We start from the raw sequence: 6,663 nt of genomic DNA on the forward strand, positions 1-6,663 counted from the left end.
ACTACTAGAGGATATGACGTATGAGTGGACAACAATACAAAGAAAATATAAAGGAAATTCAACAAAAATTCACTTTTCTAGAATTACGAAAGAGCAATGGACCAACCGCTTTCAGAAAGCAGGAAGAAAAATTGCTACCCTTAACATATGTCAATATCAAGTTGATGGAATTTGTAATTTTCATGAAAAATGGATTTTTGCAGAATTTTCTTTATATTTTCTTGGTATTGTTGTCCACTCATACGTCATAACCTCTAGTAGTCTCCTCATCCAGCAGTTCCAACATCAAAACTTTAAAAATTCATAACTTTTGCATCGATTGTCCGATTTTCCTGAAACTTTCACTGATGTGTTCTACTAATGCTGCTGCTTTCACTCAATCCACATTGCTCTTGGGGTTTACCTTCCCTTTAAGATTGATTTTAAGTGTATTCTGCGATTTTTTTTTTGTATATCAAATAATTCTTTGCTAGTCTTTAATTTCTGTCGTTACTATAGTTGTTAATATTTAATTGTTTGATGTTTAGAAGTATACTACGATTTTTATTTGTAGAAAACGTACAGGGCATACATCCCTCAAACGTGCGCTAAACGTTCGCGAGAATGTCTCAAAAGGTACGCGAACAGTTCGCGATTACGTCGTAAAATGATCGGAAAAACTTCGCAGATTTCGCGTAACATACGCAAGACATTCTCCGAAGTTTCGGAGTCTGTTTGGGGTTTCACGAACATTTTGCGAACATCGCGCGTGTCTTGCGAAGGTCTTGCGCATATGACGAAGCTTTAAAGACACTTTCGAGAACAATTCACGAGCAAATCCCGACTAAGTGTGCGGAAAAGGTTCGCAAAAAATTTCAAACTTTTTGAAATTATCGCCGAAGTAAAAACGACATTCGCGAACAATTGACGACGCTTCCGAACCCTCACGTTTGTTTGGCGATCTTTTGCAGACTAAAATGCGAATGCTGGATTTTGCCATTCGCGTCATTCGCAAATCGTTCGCGTGCTCCGTGAAATCCCACCCTTACCAGAACAATTCACGAGCAAATCACGACCAAGTGTGCGGAAAAGGTTCGCAAAAAAAAATCCAAACTTTTTTTGAAATTCTCGCCGAAGTAAAAACGATGTTGGCGAACAATTGACGATGCTTCCGAACCCTCACGTTCGTTTGGCGATCTTTTGCAGACTAAAATAGGAATGCTGGATTTTGCCATTCGTTCGCGTGCTCCGTGAAAACACACCTTCAAAAAGGGTCATGGCAAGAGCTTATAAATATCGATATAACACATACGTGAAAAAAAAGAATCTTCTACCATGCGCATCTTTTAAGGTGATTATTTTAAACCCACACGTCTCAAAGATGAAGAGCAAGTCTATTCACATTGTACAGGAGAGAGAGAGAGAGAAGGAGGCAGCGAACCCTGCGGCAACACATGAATAATTCATGACTGTGCAAAATCCCGCTTTTCTGGGATAATTCGAGATCTCGGAAAAGCGAAAGTGTGCCACCCTGAAGGTATAATACACATGCACCCCAAAAATGTTCGTCACGTTTTGTTCTAAATGCAAAGATTTCCATAGTGCATGCATAAGCATTTTATCATGTTAATATGGAGACATTAAGACGGCAAGGATACAAAAACGTTAGTAATACGCAAAATATGAATAATAATTAATGTATTATTTTCTTTTTCGACAGAGCAAATTGACGGAAAGGACGACTGTTGCGACACGGATTGTCGCCTGCTGCTCGGGGCGACAATCCGTGACGGGCGTTGGCGGCACGGATTGTCGCCCCCGTCAAGGATTGTCGCCTGGCGACAATCCGTGACGAGGGCTCACGGATTGTCGCCCGCTCTCGAAGCACATTTTGCTGGGTAATATCGTTCTGGACATAGTCATTGAAATACTTACACATAACTAACATGGGTACATGGCTACATCCATGCAAACATGCCATGTAAAAAGTCATGGTGAGGTTTCAAGGAAGTGTGTATGTCCGCGCGCACATGATAATTTCGTGTCCGTTTGTGCGCGCGTGTGTGTGTGTGTGTGTGTGTATGATGGAAGAATGTGTTTATTATGTCAGCTTTTTGCGTATGTGTTCTTTAGCTGCGCGTGGGTAGGGATACCTTGTAAGCTGTTGCTGGCATAAACGTTGATATTGATTTTATCAGCAGCTTTGACTTTGATGAGTTGGTTTGGCGGATTTGTTTATGAATTCAGAGTGGTGCTTGCGTGCGGGTGCAATACATTAGAATACATAAAATGTATTTATCAACATTGGGAAGTCGTTTCATCAGGAAGGAATGTGGTATCGGTTCGGGTGTGTGTGTGTGTGTGTGTGTGTGGGGAGGGGGTTACAATTCGTTATTGCAAAAGTTCGGTTAATTCTGGACTTGTCAGAGTTAAACAAGTGCCTTGTGCAGTCCAGGAAACCCGCTCATGAGGACCGCCCCCGCGTACGAGGACTGCCTCGCCTCATGAGGACCGCCCCCCCCCCCCCGCCTCATGCAGCGCCCATTAAAACACACGTGTTTTAATGGGCGCTCTGCATCGGTTGATTAAAACTCGATATTAAAAAAAAAAAAAAAAAAAACAGATAGGATTTTTTTCTTCTTTTCATCATGGATAGTGGACATGTGTGTGTAACAAAAAATCACCGTGCAAAGTTGCGACAATTTATACGTCAGATGTGAGATGAAGTTAATAGGGGGGCCTCATGAGGCGTTCCCCCTGGGCCTCATGAGGCCTGGGGGCGGTCCTCATGAGCGGGTTTCCTGGACTGCACAAGGCACTTGTTTAACTCTGACAAGTCCAGAATTAACCGTATGCCCCCATTCTTTTTGGGGCGTGGGAATACATTGGAGATGAACTCTCCTTCCACATGACTGCATTGCTCAATAACATTTTTTGTCTGCAGATTTCTGATTTCTTCATGCACACGAGCATTGTCAATTGAATTTCTCCGAGAGGAGTGAGGATTTATTGTGCTTGTAGGGGGGAATTTTCCCTCCTTAAATTCCAATTTCATGCCAGAAATTGAGTTCAGAATGAATTGATCATGTGTCACTGTCCTCCAGTTATTTCTAAATAGCCTCAGTCGACCTCCAATAGGCCTATCATGTTTCAATGTACTACTAGATCTAGTGCCAAGTCTAGTGTGATTAGGTAAGCAGAGATTACTCACCGTTTCGGCGGTATCAGCTCCTACTTCCTTCGATGGGAGTGCCCACCTCGCTGGGCCAACGGCATAGCCAGGATTTCATCTTGGGGGGGGGGGGCGGTTAGTCTGCGAGGGAGCGAAGCGACCGAGCCCTAGCGAGCGGAGCGAGCGAGGGGGGGGGGGGAGGGGGGTGTCCCCCCTGCCACGGTAAGAACTTTTTGCATTTGGATGTTGTAAATGGTGCAATTTGATGCATGTTTTTGCGCGTTTTATCGACGTGAAACAGTCCCACTTGTTTATGGTAGCAGTTTATTTTGATGTAGATTATTATTGAACAATTTGCCTATAAAGTGGTATAATTTATATACACTTCTTGTATTGATTCTTTTCACTGAATATCATGAACGCGACTGAACCTGAGCGAGCGAGGGGGTAGGGGAGGGTGTGGGTCCCCCCTCCCACAGTAAGAACTTTTTGCATTTTGATGTTGTAAATGGTGCAATTTGATGCATGTTTTTGCGCGTTTTATCGACGTGAAACAGTCCCACTTGTTTATGGTAGCAGTTTATTTTGATGTAGATTATTATTGAACAGTTGCCTATAAAATGGTATGATTTAGATACACTTCTTGTATTAATTCTTTTCACTGAATATCATGAATGCGACTGAACCCGAGCGAGCGGAGCGAGCGAGGGGGTAGGGGAGGGTGTTGGAGGGGGGTGTCCCCCTCCCACAGTAAGAACTTTTTGCATTTTGATGTTGCAAATGGTGCAATTTGATGCATGTTTTTGCGCGTTTTATCGACGTGAAACAGTCCCACTTGTTTAAGGTAGCAGTATATTTTAGTGTAGATTATTATTGAACAATTTGCCTATAAAATGGTGTAATTCAAATACACTTGTTGTAATAATTCTCTTCACTGAATATCATGAACGCGACTGAACCCAAGCGAGCGGAGCGATCGAGGGGGTAGGGGAGGGTGTGGGAGGGGGTGTCCCCCCTCCCACGGCGAGAACTTTTTGCATTTTGATGTTGCAAATGGTGCAATTTCATGCATGTTTTTGCGTGTTTTAACGAGTTGAAACAGTCCCACTTGTTTAAGGTTGCAGTATATTTTAGTGTAGATTATTATTGAACAATTTGCTTATAAAATGGTATAATTCAGATACACTAGTCTTCTTGTATTAATTCTTACACTGAATATCATGAACGCTGTCTGTTCAGCAATCAAACAGAAAAAGCATGCACACGAGGGTGTATAGATAGGGGCATATCCCCTCCCACACGAAGGTGATTTTGCGTTTTCAGACCTGAAATTCAGCGATCTGGTGCAAATTTTTGGTACAATACTTTTTCATCGAAGTGTTAAAATCACGGAATTTAGCTCTTATTCCGAATGTGCACCATCTGTGCGTATGTATAAAGTCTAGTGAGCTATAGAGCTTAGGGGAAGGGGGATTCCCCTTCCCTCTCGCGGAGCTTTTGCGTTTTTAGAATTGAAATAAAGCGATCTGGGTATAGCCACAGTCTACTTCTTTGCATGGCCGGGGGGGGGGGGGGGGGAGCAGGGAGAAGGCGTGGGCGAGTGTTATCTCCACCCTTCCCTTCCGATGGAGCTTTTATCTTTTTAAGGTTGAAATTGAGATATCTCGTTTACGCATATTTGATGGAATCAACATTTGAGAAATCACCAAAAAAAAAAAACCAAAACAAAACAAAACCTGATTTTTTTTTTTGGGGGGGGGGGGGGCAACCGCCCCCATCGCCCCCCCCCCCTGGCTACGCCAGTGCGCTGGGCTGTCTGTTGGGTTGCCTGGCTCGACGAGCTTAGCGTTTGTGTGTGAGGTGGCTGCCTGCCCCTCCTGTTGTAATTCTGGCCTAAAAAAAGGTCCAGCAGTAGATCCAGCTAACGGTCTGTTATATGCAGCATGCTGAAAACCGCGTCCTGAGCGAGCGCTGATACGCCGCGATTGGTCTCGCCCTCCCTTGCGATTTCATGACTCCAGCTGCCGCTAGCTGCTGATCTTTCAAGTCCTTGACTTGCTTTCCTAGATCGTCTCCAAACAGTAGACGGGTAGCAGGGAGGGATGGCTTACACAAATGTGCAAATCTAGAGTTTACGTCTGGTTTGATCAGCTCCATACGGAGACAGTTGAGCTCGAAATTCGCGTTGCAAATCAGAGCGAGGGCATCTTGCTGCGTATCAGACATGCAACCTGCTGAGAGCGACCTTGTGAACGCATTTAATCCCTTTGTAAGTGATTTTTGCACCCGTTGTAGCTTTAGATCCCGACTCTTGGTCGCTGGTGGCAGAAACTCCCAGATAGGCGGATTCACTTTGGGCACATCGATGAGCTGACAATTGTTTGGAGAGGGATAGCCTACTTTCCAACCACATCCTCCAGAACTTTCAGTTCGAGTTGGTGAGTCATGAGATATAGGTAGTCGACTTTGCCACTTCATCGTCTATTGGATCCCCAATGTCAGTGGGCATCGCGAATTTAGCTGCTATGGTGGGGATCTCAAACTGTTCCACTTGGGACTGCGGGATCTGCTCTGCGTGGTCGAAACCAGACGCAGTATCGTCGTCATGATCTGTCATGCACATATCCAGTTGCCCAGTGGGCGAGTTATCCGGCAAGTTCATGTCCGCGTGTTGCGCGGTTGGATAGTATGCACCCCGCGTACTCATATCTTGCTCGCCACTGCCCGTGGCGGTCGCCATGTTGGCCGGCGAACACGATGAATTTGCGGTCGCTTGTGGGAGAGCTTCGATCACTTTGGAAAGCAAACTTTCCATTTTGTCAAGCCTTTCGGCGAATTCAGTCATATGAGCAGAAGTTTTTTGTTGTGAAGATCCCGCTACGGTTTTGGCAGTACCTTTCTTCACCTTCGTATTACTGACCGACGAAGCGATCGTCTTCTTCGCGGTGTTACTGATAGCTACTGCGGCTTTGCCGCTTGCGTGTTTTTCTACCGGGATACCGACCTTGCCGGTGCCCGGAACCAGCGGGCCAGCTTTAGCGGGCTCCGCTGGAGTTTTGGGAGAGGCAGCCGTGCTCGCCTCCATACCGATCGTTAATTTTTTGATAACGGAAACGTAAAATATAGTCTCTAAAGTGACTTACACTTCGACTAAGAGACTTAAAGTTCCAATATTCCACTAAAGCGCTAACCTATTCTTGAGGATCGCGCCGATATTTCCAGGGGAAAAACGGGCATCCGAAGCCGTGCTTCAGTGCAAATGCGCCGTCAACGAATTGGGGAATCTGCGCATGCGTCATCGGGTCTCTCTCTTGTCAACGTAATCCCTGACGGAATTATATATAGTAATCGTGGGAGGATGGCCCCATGCCTTCCCGTGCTTTTTTTTTGTGCGGCTATCTCCTCCGAAGCCGCCGGCTCCGGGCCCCCGAGACCGGTGCCGTCGGCAGCGGGAGGGGCTCTTCTATTGGGTCGGCCGGGTTTCGTTCGCGCTCCTCCTCCGTGTCGACGTC

The 6,663-nt window shown here is 45.4% G+C and overlaps 1 pseudogene; it reads right to left on the minus strand.

The window, feature by feature from the left end:
• Window positions 1-3,210: 3,210 nt before the first annotated feature.
• LOC140240103 (uncharacterized) lies at window positions 3,211-6,236 on the minus strand (annotated as a pseudogene).
• Between the last annotated feature and the right edge of the window lie 427 nt (window positions 6,237-6,663).

Source organism: Diadema setosum, chromosome 16 (assembly GCF_964275005.1).
Source record: "Diadema setosum chromosome 16, eeDiaSeto1, whole genome shotgun sequence".
In the NCBI taxonomy this organism is placed as follows: domain Eukaryota; kingdom Metazoa; phylum Echinodermata; class Echinoidea; order Diadematoida; family Diadematidae; genus Diadema; species Diadema setosum.